At 39.8% G+C, this 13,561-nt stretch overlaps 1 long non-coding RNA gene across 2 annotated transcripts in view; it reads left to right on the plus strand.

Annotated features, from left to right (window-relative positions):
• Positions 1-6,103, plus strand: part of LOC307185691 — a 39,802-nt gene extending 33,699 nt beyond the window's left edge. The window contains exons 2-3 of one of the 2 annotated variants that reach the window (XR_013828146.1): positions 5,444-5,718; positions 5,961-6,103. This is a non-coding gene — a long non-coding RNA (uncharacterized lncRNA). The remainder of the gene's footprint in view (positions 1-5,443; positions 5,719-5,960) is intronic. The other variant, XR_013828147.1, reaches the window with a different exon arrangement.
• The last annotated feature ends 7,458 nt before the right edge of the window (positions 6,104-13,561 follow it).

The raw sequence follows: 13,561 nt of genomic DNA on the forward strand, positions 1-13,561 counted from the left end.
TTACATTCCCATCAACAGCATAGGAGGTTCCCTATCTAGCATTTATTGTTTGCAAACTTTTTGATGATGGCCATTCTGACAGGTGCAATGTGATACCTCCTTGTAGTTTTGACTTACATGTCTCTCATAATTAGTGATGTTTAGCATCTTTGCACGTGTTTTTTTTTAACAGTGTGAGTAATATTTACCTGTTGAAATTGGCTTTTTCAAAGTCTGTCCTCTTTTGAATTCATTTTTGATTGCCTACCCCAAGACATTTCTTCCGGGCAAGTTCATTTACAGCCCCACAGTACCTGTGAGTGTTACATGCCCAGAAGCGCTGGTTTTTAACTTGCTGTTATGGAAAACGGCCACAAGGCGGCAGCATTTCTTCATGACCAACTCTGGTTACTCAGGCAACCAGAGCTTTAGTGGGATTCACGTTCCTGGGCTGTAAATTAGCGTCAACTATACCAGAACAAACACCCAAAAGCTTGCGTCTCATTACCTATATTTTAATTTTAATTTAATTTTTATTTTTTGTTGGAGTAATGTTGATTTACAGTGTTGTGTTCCTTTGTAGGTCAACATCAACTTCTTCAGTTCTACATATACATATGTCTATTCATTTTTGAATTCTTATCCCACATAGATTATTACAGAATGTTGAGCAGAGTTCCCTGTGCTACAGTAGTTCTTTTTGATCACCTATTTTATATGTCTTAGTATGTATATTTAATCCCAACCGCCTAATTTATCCCTTTACCCCACCTTTCCTCTTTGGTAAACATAAATATGTTTTCCAAGTCTGTGATCTGTCTTTTGTAAATCAGCTCATTGGTATTAATTTTTAGATTCCACCTACAAGTGATATCATATGATATTTGTCTTTTCTCTATCTGACTTACTTCACACAGATGGACCTAGGGATGATTATACTATGCTGCTGCAAATGGCATTATTTCAGTCTATTTTATGGTTGAGTAATATTCAGTAGTCTCTATGTACCACTTCTTTATTGATTCATCTGTCGATGGAAGTTTTGGTTGCTTCCATGCCTTGGCTGTTGTAACTAGTGTGGCAGTGAACGTTGGGGTGCATGTTTTTCGAATTCTGGTTTTCTCCAGGTATACGCCCAGGAGTGGGACTGCCGGATTATATGCTAGCTCTATTTTTAGCTTGTTAAGGAACCTTCATACTGTTCTCCAGTGGCTGTGACCAGTTTACAGTCCCACCAACAGTGTAGGAGGCTTGCCTTTTCTCCACACCCTTGCCAGCATTTACAGTTCGTAGACTTTTTGATGATGGCCATTCTGGCTGGCGCGAGGTGATACCTCGTTGAGATTTCGATTTGCGTGTCTCTAATAATTAGCTAGCTATGTTGAACAAATTTTCACGTGCTTTTTTTTTTTTTTAAATGGTGAGAGTAAAATTTACCTATTGAAATTGGCATCTTGAAAGGCTGCCGTCTTTGACTTCTTTTTCAATTACCTACCCCAGGACATTTCTTGAGGGTACGTGTCATTCATAGCCCAGGAGTGCTTGTGAATATGAAGTGCCCAAATGACCTGGTTTGTAACTTGCTGTTAAAGAAAATGACCACAGGGTGGTGGAAGGATTTCTTCATGCCCAACACTGGTTACTGGGGCAACCAGAGCCTTAGTTGCACTCCTCTGTGTGTTGTAAATTACAGGGGAATTAACGAGAACATACACCCAAATGCCTGTGATAATCGCTTCTTGTTTTTTTTAAATTTAATTTTTGTTGTTTTCCTGGAGTAAAGTTTAATTACAATGTTGTGATTTGTAGGTGTACAGCAAGTTGATTCAGTTATACATATACATTTATCTATTCTTTTTCGGACTCTGTTCCCAATAGATTATTAAAGAGTGTCGAGTAGAGTTCCCTGAACTATACAGTTGGTCCCTGTTGATTAGCTGTTTCGTTTGTATTAGTGTGTTTATGTACATCTCAACCTCCTAATTTATCCCTTCCCCCCAATGTTCTCCTTTGGTAACCATAAGTTGTTTTTCTAAATCTGTGTCTCTTTTACAAATTAGTTCCTTGGTATCACTTATTTGATTCCACCACTAAGTGATATCATATGATATTTTTTTGTCTCTATATGACTTGCTTCACTTAGTGTGATCATCTCTAGGTCTATCCATGTTGCTGCTAATGGCATTATTTCAGTCTTTTTTTATGGCGAATAATATTCATTTGTCTCGATGTACCACTTCTTCTTTATTGATTCATCTGTTGATGGACATTTTGGTTGCTTCCATGCCTTGGCTGTTGTAACTAGTGTGGCAGTGAACGTTGGGGTGCATGTTTTTCAAATTCTGGTTTTCTCCTGATACACGCCCAGGAGTGGGACTGCCGGATCATATGGTAGCTCTATTTTTAGCTTGTTAAGGAACCGCCCTACTGTTCTCCCTAGTGGCTGTGACCTGTTTACATTCTCACCAACAGTGTAGGAAGGTTCCCTTTTCTCCACTCCCTTGCTAGCATTTACAGTTTGTAGACTTTTTGGTGATGGCCATTCTAACTGGTGCAAGGTGATACCTCTTTGTAGTTTTGATTTGCACGTCTCTAATAACTAACTTTGAGTCTGTTTCTCTCTTGAAATTAGTTTACTGGTATCACTTTCTAGAGTCCACCTATAAGGGTTATCATATGATATTTGTCTTGCTCTGTCTGACTTACTTCACTTAGTATGATCGTCTGAGATTCCCTCCATATTGCTGCAGATGGCATGATTTCCTTCCTTTTTATGGCTGAATAATATTCTGTTGTGTCTATGTACCAGTTCTTCTCTATCCATTCATCTGTTGATGGACATTTCGGTTGATTCCATGTCTTGGCTATTGTAAATAGTGCTACAGTGAATGTTGGGGTGAAAGTTTTTCAAATTCTGGTTTTTGCTGTTTATACACCCAGGACCATGGAATGTTACTCAGCCGTTAAAAAAAAAATGAAATAATGCCCATTGAAGCAACACGGGCGGACTTAGGGGTGATCATACTAAGTGAAGTAAGTCAGAAAGGAAAGAGAAATATTACATGATGTGACTTAAAGGTGGAAACCAGACATTAATACAAAGGAACAAATTTACAAAACATAAACAGCCTCACAGACCTAGAAAACAAAAGTATGGATACCAAAGTGGAAAGGTGGTGGAAAGGGACAAATGAGGTATAGCATGTTCCCCATAATATATGTGAAATCGATAATCAACAAAGACCTGTGTATGCCACAGGGAACTCTACCCAACACTCTTTAATAAACTATATGGGGAAAGAATCAGAAAAAAACCAGATATATTTCTACGTAAAACTGAATCAACTTGCTGAACACCTAAAACAATACAACATTGTTAAACAATCTACTCCAATATAAAATAAAACAAATTCAAAAACGAAATGCCTCCTACGTCCCTCTCAGCCCTCGGTGACCTGTGCTTGTGTCACATCTCTGGCATGGGTCCCAAGGATGGACTGACCTGGGACAGAGGGACCTGGGAAGGATGGTGCAGCAAATTAGCCCTCCTTGGACCTGTAGTGCCTGGTCCCGACTGCATGGGACCACAGTCTCCAGATCCAGGTGGGCACTCCTACCCCTGAACCAAGCCCAGTGCACCCAGAGGACGGTGGACTCTCTGGGCTGGAAGAGCTCTGAAAAGTCAGCTGGTCTCCAGGTCTCCTGCTGGTGAGTTTCCCGCCTCTAGCCTCCTCCCTTACAGTCTCACCACCTCCAGAGAACAGCTCTCTCTGCAGTATGGTGTCCCAGGGGTTGGAATTTGCCCGGGGGTGAAGTGTAAGGGCAAAGAATTAATGAGACGCAACCCCTTAGGTTGTTTTTCTTTCTCTTTTTTTCTTCCTCTTTTTTTTTTTTTTTTTTTTGGCCACGTGGCATGGGCAATCCAATTTCCCAGACCAGAAATTGAACCCGAGCCCCTATACTGGAAGATCAGAGTGTTAACCACTGGACCGCCAGGGAAGTCTCCTTGGTTGATTTTTCAGCCCCATACCACTCGAATTTACACCCAGAAATACAACTTTCTCTCAGGTTCTTGTGGCAAGAATAACCAGCTTTGGGGATGAAGAAATCCTGCCACCTTGTGGCCGATACCGCAACAACAGCTTTAAAACCAGTGCTTATGAGCACTTCATATTCACAAAGCCTGGGGGGCTGTAAATGACACCTGCCCTCAAGAAATGTCCTTGGGTAGGAAATGGAAAAAAGAATTTAAAACTCTGACGACCGTGAAGAAGCCAATTTAAAGAGGTAACTTCTACACACACGAATAAAAGAAAAAAAAAAAAAGCAAAACTCAAGGTGCTCAGCAGCCCTACCTATCAGAGAAACGGATATCAAAACTACAAGGGAGGGGGCTTCCCTGGTGGCGCAGTGGTTGAGAGTCCGCCTGCCGATGCAGGGGACATGGGTTCGTGCCCCGGTCCGGGAAGATCCCACATGCCGTGGAGCAGCTGGGCCCGTGAGCCATGGCCGCTGAGCCTGCGCGTCCGGAGCCTGTGCTCCGCAACGGGAGAGGCCGCAGTAGTGAGAGGCCCGCGTACCGCAAAAAAAAAACAAAAAAAAAACTACAAGGAGGTATCACCTCGGACCAGTCACAATGGCCATCATCAAAATGTCTACAAACAGTAAGAGCCGGCGAGAGCGTGGAGAAAAGGGAACGTGCCTACGCTGCTGGTGGAAATGGAACCTGGTAACTGCCACGATAAACAACAGTATGGAGGTTCCTTAAAAAATTAATAATAAAGAGACCAGATGATCCAGCAGTCCCACTCCTTTGGAGATATCCAGAGAAAATCAGCATTCGAAAACACCTGCGTACCCCAACGGCCGTAGCATCCGTATGTTCAATGGCCAAGACATGGAAGCAAAGAAAATGTTCACAGACCAATGAATGGACAAAGAAGAGGGAGTACATATAGACAATGGAATACTGCTCAGCCATAAAAATGGAAATAATGCCACTTGCAGCAACACGGATGGACTTAGAAGTGATCATACTAAGTGAAGTAAGTCAGAAAGGAAAGAGAAATCTCACATGATATCACTTATAGGTCTAATTCAAACCCTGATACAAAGGAATCAATTTATAAAACAATATCCGGCTCATAGACTTAGAAAACAAACATGTGTTCACCAAAGGGGAAAGGTAGCAGGAAGGGACAAATGAGAAGGTGGGATTAGCATATATGCCGGAATATGTATGAAATTGATCATCAACAAGGACCTACTGTTTAGCACAGGGAACTCTACCCAACACTCTTTAATAACCTATATTGAGAAGAATAGGAATAAAGAACATATATATGTCTATGTGCAACTGAATCAACCTGCTGAACACCTAAAACAACACAATATGATAAATCAAGTAAACTGCAATATAAAATAAAAATTAAATTTAAAACAATGCCTCGTGTGTTCCCCTCAGGCCTCAGTGACCCGGGCTGCCGTGCCACCCCTAGAATATGAGCCGGCTTGGGTCCCAAGGCTGGACTGACCTGGGACAGAGGGACCTGGGAAGGATGGTGCAGCAACTGAGCCCTCCTCGGACCTGTAGTGCCTGGTCGCATCTGCGTGGGACCACAGTCTCCAGATCCAGGTGGGCACTCCTACCCCTAACGAAGCCCCATCCCCCCAAAGGACGGTGGACTCTCTGGGCTGGAAGAGCTCTGAAAAGTTACCTGGTCACCAGGTCTCCTGCTGGTAAGTTTCCCACCTCTAGCCTCCTCCTTTACAGTCTCCCCACCTCCAGAGGACAGCTCCCTCTGCAGAGTGGTTTTCCAGGAGTTGGGATTTATCTGGGGGCGAAACGTGAGGTTGAAGTAATGAGACAGAACTATTTGGTGGTTTGGTTTTCTTTTTCTTTTTGAACTCCACGTCCTTCTATTCCACTGTCTTGTCTCAATGTGTATATGATTTTTTTTGCCTTTTTTCTTCTACTTCAGGAAATCAAGTTATCAATGCCTGAAGGAGATTGACCAGAGGTGGAAGGACATAACAAATTTCCAGATCATCACACAGACATCAGCACCACAGAACCCCAAAAGTCCAGAACGTGTAGAAGCAAATGAGGGGACAAACTGCCTCAAAAGGGATATTAGTCATGTATACTCCCTGCAAGAGTACATCAAAGGGCTTGTTTCCACTGATGTTGACAAGAGACGCTACAAAGGCACTTTACGTTTTCTATATAAGAGAAGAAAAATGATTACATTGGCTTTGTAATTTATTTCCCCCTGACCATCACTGAGGTTGCGTACCTCTTCATATATAAAATGATCATTTTTCTTTTACTGTGAAATTTAATTTCATAGGTTCCAAATATTTTTATTTGGTTGCTTCTATTTTTTCTCTTGATTGAGAGGCACTTCAAATATACTTTATATTTGTGGTGTCTTCTCCCACATCCTTCCAAGCCAATTACTGTGCACACAGTCACTAAAAAAATTTGTCAAGGAACTTGTTGTCACAGGTCATCCATCACTCAAGACACTCGATATGAGGGCCATCTGCCATGCACAGCCTTACATCAAGAGCTCTGTACTGAGCTCTTTGCTCTCAACTTGTGGACCAGTTAAAGGATGAGGATATCGTTAAACCTCACAACCTACAGCGAAGCACATTGGTCAGTCCTCAAACATCATTGCCAACAGGCCTGGGAGCTTCTCCTATGACGTTCCCCAGCTTGCCACCAAGACATCTGGTCTGGACCATGTCACCAACCACAGAGCACTGACGTGTAGACTCAATATGCCGACCAGAGAATGTCAAACATAAATGTGATCAGGATCCAAACTCAGGCAGCAGGCAAGAGATCTGCCTGGGTCTCCATCCTGTTTTGCTAGATCTTCCCCTCCTACCTACCCCCTCCTCACAAAAATGTAAGACTCAGGTTCCTTTTATCCTCTGAGGATACTCAGACCTGATCTGTGGAATTATCCACAGCCTTTTTCCTCTTCCCAGTACAACTGGACTTGGATTCACACAGGCACACCAAATGACCATAAGGACACGTGCCCCAATGCTAAGCACTGACTCCCAGCCTCTACCCAACTCACCTCACCTGAGCCCAATCCAGGCCTGCACTGTCCCCCAACCTCCACCATCTACGCATGTTCCAGACCAACCCCTCAGAATTGTCTTCATGATGGGACAAGGGATGCGGGGAGGGCTCCAGGTTCAGAACACCTTTCATTTCATCCTCCTAAGAAGCCTTCTCCTACAAGTCAGATGTTTCACCTCTTAGGGGAACCTGGGTGATACTGACCCATGTCCCAGTCCACGTTCTCCAGGAGGACCTTCTGGTCTCCTCTGAGGGGAGTGACTCGCCCTGCCCCAAGGCACGGAAGATTCAGCCTCCAGGCTAACAGGGCTCAGAGGCGACTACTGGAGTAAAAGAAAGAAGAAAGGAGCAGAATTTGTCTCATGAATTAGCACTTCCCCAGCTGTGGTTTACGTACAAATTTCAGAACACCAGATAATACTGAGAATTGCACAGCCCATTTCATGTAATGTTATGAATTGTGTAAATTTAACTTATGTTTTAAATGGAGGTTACCAAACTGTCATATGAAGTATTTAGTAAATTTTTTAAAATTTAAATTGTTTGCTGATCCTTTTACAACATATGTCATTATGCTGTACGCTCACCATTTCTACAGTACTGTAAGTCAATAATATCTCAATAGAACTGAAAGAAAAATAAAGGAAAATATTAGTAAATTAATAAGAAACTGAGTCAACACATTGGAAAATATTAAGTTATAATGTCAGTAGGAAGCTATTAATTAACATTGATTTGTCTTCAGTGTGCAAGTGACTGGAATTTGGGAAACAGGATAAAATAGACACCTGTGTAGGGATGAAAAGATCTGCATTTTTTAAGCTGAGGCTTTCCTGAAACCAGAAGTTTTGTCTACGAGGGAGAGTCCTACTTAAAACCATAATGGAGAATATGGTCTTTATCTTGTAAATTTTGGTTATTAAAAATCATTGGAGGGCTTCCCTGGTGGCGCAGTGGTTGGGAGTCCTCCTGCCGATGCAGGGGACGCTGGTTCGTGCCCTGGTCTGGGAGGATCCCACATGCCGCGGAGTGGCTGGGCCCGTGAGCCATGGCCGCTGAGCCTGCGCGTCCGGAGCCTTGCTCCGCAACGGGAGAGGCCACAACAGTGAGAGGCCCGCGTACCGCAAAAAAAAAAAAAAGAAAAAAAAAAGAAAGGAAACACAGCAACATGGTAAAGCACCAACTTACAAAGGTAGACACAGAGGGGAAAAGGAAACAATGGAGTTATAAAACAATCAGAAAGCAATTAATAAGATGGCAGTAATAAGTCCTTACATATCAAAAATCACTCTAAATGTAAATGGTTGAATTCACAAATCAAAGCTATGGAGTGGCTGGCTGGATAAAAATTATAAGACCCAATTATGTTCTTTATATAAGACATTAATTTCAGCTTTAAAGACACACATAGGCTCAGGGTAAAGAGATGGATGATTATATTCCATGCAAGTAGAAGCCAAATAATGTGGAGGTAGCCATACTCATATCAGACAAACAGACTTTAAGCCAAAAGCAACATCAAGACACAAAGAAGGTCATTATATAATGATACAAGGGTCAATAAATCAAGAAGCTATAAATATACACAGCCAACATCAGAGTAACTAAATATATTAAGCAAATACAGATCTGAAGGGAAAAATAGACAATATATTAATAGTAGGGGACTTCAATACTCCACTCTCAGCAATGGATAGATCATGCATATAGTAAATCAACAAGAAAACCCTGGTCTATATACTACACCAAATGGACTTCACAGGCATATGTAGAACATTACATCCAAAAACTTATGCTCAAGTGCACATGGAACATACTCCAGGATAGATCATATGATAGGACACAAACATGACTTAGCAAATTTAAGAAGATCAAAATTATACCAACTATCTGAACACAGTGATAGAAAACTAGAAATCAACAAGACGACATCTGGAAAATCTATAAATATGTGAAAACTAAACAGCACACTTCCAAAAAATTAAGTAGGTCAAAAAAGAAAGCCAAAGGAAATTTTTTTAAAATCTCAGAACCAACGAAAATGGAAACAACATACCAAAACCTATTAGATGCTGCAAAAGCAGTTCATCGAGGAAAGTTTATAGTGATAAGTGCATACAACAAGAAATTAGAAAGCTCTCAAACATCTAACTCTACACCTCAAGGAAGCAGAAAAAGAAGAAATTTATTCCCAAGTTGGCAGAGGGAAGGATATCATAAAGACTAGAGTGGAAATAAATAAAACATATACAAGAAAATCAATAGAAAGGATCAACAAACTAAAAGCTGGATTTTCAAAAATATAAAATTCACAAACTTTTAGCTAGACTAGGAAAATAGAAGACACAAAATTAGAAATGAAAGAGCAGACACTACAACTGATACTACAGAAATACATAGGATCACAAGAGACTATTATGAACAATTGTATGCCAGCAAATTAGATACTCAGGAAGAAACTGATACTTCCTAGAAATTCACTACCTACAAAGACTGAATCAGGAAGAAATAGAAAATCTGAACAGACCAATAACAAGGGATTGAATCAGCAATCAAAAAATTCCCAACACAGAAAACTCAAGGACCAGATGACTTTATTGGTGAATTCTATCAAACCTATTAAGAAGAATTAATGCCAATGATTCTCAAACTCTTCCAAAAAATTGAAGAGAAAGGAATACTTCTAAACTTGTTCTATGAGGCCAGCATTTCCATGACACCAAAGCCAGACAATGAGTCTACAAGAAAACTAGAGGCCAATAAAACTGATTAATATAGATGCAAAAATTCTGAACAAAATATTAGCAAATTCGACAATACATTAAAAGGATTATACACTGGGTCCAAGTGGGATTTATCACTGAGAGGTAAGAATGGTTCAACATACACAAATAAATATGTGGGGTACACCACATTAATAGAGTAAAAATAAAAACATAATCATTTCAATAGATCCGAAAACAGCATTGGACAAAATACAATTCTTTTATGATGAAAAATTCTGAATAGATTGAGTATAGGGGGAACACACCTCCACGTAATTAAGACCATACATAACAAGCCCACAGCTAACATCATACTCGATGGTAAAAAGGTAAAAGCTATTCTGCCAAGATCAAGAACAAGACAGTGATGTCCACTGAATCACTCTTATTCAGTATAGTACTGGAAGTATTAGCTGGGGCAATCAGGAAAGACAAAGAAAGGCACCCAAATCAGAAAGGAAGAACAAAAATTCTCATTATTTGAAGATGGTATGATTTTGTATATAAGAAATCCCAAGGAATCCCAAAATGTTGTAACTAATCAACAAAGTGGGTAAAATTGCAGTATATAAAATCAACATACATCATCAGTTGTATTTCTACACACAAGTAGTAAAACATCTGAAAAAATAAACTAATTTACAATAGCATCAAAAATAAGATACTTAGGGCTTCCCTGGTGGCGCAGTGGTTGAGAGTCCGCCTGCCGATGCAGGGGACACGGGTTCGTGCCCTGGTCCGGGAAGATCCCACATGCCGCGGAGTGGCTGGGCCCGTGAGCCATGGTCGCTGAGCCTGCGCGTCCGGAGCCTGTGCTCCGCAACGGGAGAGGCCACAACAGTGAGCGGCCCGCGTACCGCAAAAAAAAAAAAAAAAAGTACTTATCTCAACGCCCGCCATTGGTAGATTCAAAGAAATCTCTCTTAAAAATCCAACGGCCCATCCACCTCACTACAAATAACTCAATTTCGCTTCTTTTTATGGCTGAGTAATATTCCATTGTATGTATGTGCCACATCTTCTTCATCCAGTCATCTGTCGATGGACACTTAGGTTGCTTCCATGTCCTGGCTATTGTAAATAGAGCTACAGTCAGAAAGAGAAAAACAAATACCATATGCTAACACATATATATGGAATATAAAAAAAAAACAATGGTTCTGAAGAACCTAGGGGCAGGTGTTTATCCTGTTCTGGTATTTATCCATCAGCAGATGAATGGATAAGAAAGATGTGATAGCTATACGTATATATACACACACACAATGAATATTATTCAGCCATAAGAAAGAAGGAAATTCGACCATTTTTTATATTGATGTACCTTGGGTAAATTATGCTGAGATAAGTCAAAAAGAGAAAGACAAACGCTATGTGATATCATTTATATGTAAAATAAAATTTAAAAAAAAGCCAAACTCATAAAAACAAAGAGTAGAATGTTGGTTACCAGGGCCTGAGGTGTGGGGAATAGGAGAGATGTTGTTTAAGGGTACAAACATTAACTAATAGTAAATAATTCTTAAAGATCTGATGTATAGTGAACATAAACAATGGTATCATATTATGATCAAACTTGCTAATAGACCAGATCTTAATTTTTCCAAACACAGTAAAGAAATAATGATTATGTGACATGATAGCTGTGATAACTACTGCTACATTGGCAATCATAGTATAATATGTAAATGTATTAAATCACCATGCTGTACACCTTAAATTCAAATAATATTATATGTTCAGTATATTACAAGAAAAATAAAAGAAACACAATAAGCATCATCAATATCTAAACAGATCAAGAGGGCTTCCCTGGTGGTGCAGTGGTTAAGAATCCGCCTGCCAATGCAGGGGACACGGGTTCGAGCCCTAGTCTGGGACGATCCCACATGCCGCGGAACAACTAAGCCCGTGTGCCACAACTGCTGAGCCTGTCCTCTAGAGGCCACGAGCCACAACTGCTGAAGCCCACGCACCTAGAGCCCGTGCTCCGCAACAAGATAAGCCACCGCAATGAGAAGCCCGCGCACCGCAACGAGGAGTAGCACTCGCTTGCCGCAACTAGAGAAAAGCCCGCACGCAACAGCGAAGACCCAATGCAGCCAAAGATAAATGGATAAATTTGAAAATAAATAAACAGATCAGAAGAAATTTTCTGTGAGTTAGAAGACAGTAAGTTGAAAATATACACTCAGAGGAGAGCAAAGATAAAAAGAGTTGAAGAATGACTATGTGATCTATAGATACCAACAAAAGAAACATTCTGTGAATTATGGAGTCTTAGAAGGAAAAGATAGAGATGGAAGGCTTTTTTAAATAAATAGTGGCTGAGAAATTTCCAAATCTCGGGAGAGATTTGGATATCCAAGTTCATGAAGCTCATAGGGCGCCAGACGAACTTAACTCAAAAAAAAAAATTCTTCTCCAAAACACCTTATAGTAAAACTGTCAACTCTCAAAAACAAGGAATCTTAAACTCAACTAGAGGAGAGAAGCTTATAACTTACAAGAGAACCCTCATAAGATTAAAAGTTGATTTCGCAGCAGAATCCTCACAGGCCAGAAGAGAGTGGGATGATATATTCAAATTGCTCAATAAAAAAGAAAAGACAAGAAAAACTGCCAACCAAGCATATCCTATCCACCATACTTGTCCTTAAATGAAGAGATAAAAACTCTTTTCAAAAAACAAAAGCTGAGGGAGTTCATCATCACTAGATCTGTCTTAGAAGAAATTCTAAAAGAGTTCCTCAAGCTAAAATAGAAGAACACTAAATAATACCATGAAAACATGAAAATACACCATAGAGTTGTAAATGTAAGTACACAGTTAAGGTAAGAATACTTTAATAGTGTGATATGGTGGTGTGTTACCAGTTAACTTTAGTATAAAGGTTAAAGGATGAGATTATTAAAATAACTGCAGCTATAAAAATTTTAATGTATAAACAATATTCAAAGAGGTAAATTGTAATACCATATACAAAAATTCACAGAGGGGAGTAAAAGAGTAGGTATTTTTGGATGTGATGGAAGTTAAATTGTTATCAACATAAAATAGACTGTTGTATCTATAAGACATTTTCTGTGAGCCTCATGGAACCACAAAGCAAAAACCTACAGTAGATTCAGAAAATATAAAGAGAAGGAAATCATCACATACCACTGCAGAGTATCACTAATTCACAAAGAAAGGCAACAAAAGAGGAAAAAAGGAACAAGAAACAACAAAACATCCAGGAAACAATAAGATGGCCTTAGTAAGTCCTTACCTATCAATAATTACTATAAACATAGATATATTAAATTCTCTAGTCAAAAGTCAAAGAGTGGCTAGATAGTTAAAAATACAAGATCAGCCTATATGGGAAAAGAATCTAAAAAAAAAGTGAATATATGTATACGAATAACTGATTCCCTTTGCTGTACACCTAAAACTAACACAACATTGTAAATCAACAATACTCCATAAAAATTAGGAAAAAAAATACAAGATCAAACTATATGCTGCCTATCAGAGATTCACTTCAGTGGAAAAAACACAAATTAGGCTCAGAGTGAAGCTTTAGAACAAGATATTCCATACAAGTGGAAACCAAAAGAAAGCAGTGGTAGCCAAAGTTACACCAGACAAAATACCAGACAAAATAGACTTTAAGGCAAAAGCTGCAAGAAGAAAAAATTTAAGGTCATTATATAACGATTATGTTGTCAATTC

Source organism: Stenella coeruleoalba, assembly GCF_951394435.1.
Source record: "Stenella coeruleoalba genome assembly, chromosome: 4".
NCBI lineage: Eukaryota > Metazoa > Chordata > Mammalia > Artiodactyla > Delphinidae > Stenella > Stenella coeruleoalba.